Below are 1,163 nucleotides of genomic sequence, written 5' to 3'. Positions count from 1 at the left end.
TACACTATCCCTTATATTCTCAAGACTACTTTTTATCACATCCAAACCATCTTTGACAATCAAATTCAAAATATGGGCACAATAACACATGTGTAACATAGAACCAGATTGCAACAAGTAATCAATTTGTAATTTATCTTTCACAATACCAATCAAAGCATCATTCATTGGACAGTCATCCAAAATAATTGTTGATAACTTTGCATCTACATTCCAATCCAACAAACAATCGATCAATACTTTAGCAAGAACATCACTGGTATGCGGACAAGGCACATAGATAAACCTATTAAAAATTACTAATTTATAATAAAAAAATAATCATATAAGTATAAAATATTATAAAACAGCACTAAAAAAGTATTAAAGAGTTCGGTACCTCAAAAGTTGGCTTTGTAAAGTCCACGAGTTATCAATAAAGTGCACTGTGACAGCCATAAATCTCTTCTTTTGGGTTGAAGCTGTCTACATGTCTATTGTTATGGCAACTCTACTAGTATTATTCTTTAAGATCTTCATCATCTTGTTTCTTTCAAAGTCATAAATTTTAAAAATATCACTTTTTATAGTATTGCGAGATGGACACTTGAAAAGTGGTTGAAGTGTATTGAGAAATTTTCTAAACAGATCATGATCCACCATCGAAAGAGGATATTCATGTACTATGATCATAGAAGCCAAGTCTCTCCTTGCATTTGCTTGATCAAAAGCATGATTAGCTATGTCCCCTTTAACATCCGTACTTAACATCATTTGTCTTATGTCCTTTGTACTTCTTTTCGGACAAGATTTCATGTGTTGATGTAAATGATTTGTTTCATACTTTGAAGACCCTCCAAGTAACTTATGACAATAATTGCATTCTGCTTTATCCATTCCATTGACTTTTTTCTTGGTAAAGTGATTCCAAACCACACTTCTTTGCTTTCCATGCTCTACAGTTGAGTTATCTGTCATAGGAATTGGTTCAGATGAAGCACCCATGACATTCGATGTAGGTGTAAAAGTTGTACTAAAAGTAAAAGTTTCTTGTGGTATTGAAGGATTAGATTTTTCCTCTAATTCTTGAGAAGAACCTCCATTTTTGGGATTCTGAGAGCTCAATATTTCTTCCGACATCATTAATAAACTGCCATGAGAAAAGTTATGTACAAAACATAAAT

The sequence above is a fragment of the Elaeis guineensis genome, chromosome 6 (genome assembly GCF_000442705.2).
Source record: "Elaeis guineensis isolate ETL-2024a chromosome 6, EG11, whole genome shotgun sequence".
Taxonomy (NCBI): domain Eukaryota; kingdom Viridiplantae; phylum Streptophyta; class Magnoliopsida; order Arecales; family Arecaceae; genus Elaeis; species Elaeis guineensis.
The sequence above is the reverse complement of the archived record's forward strand: the minus strand, read 5'-3'. Positions refer to the sequence as shown.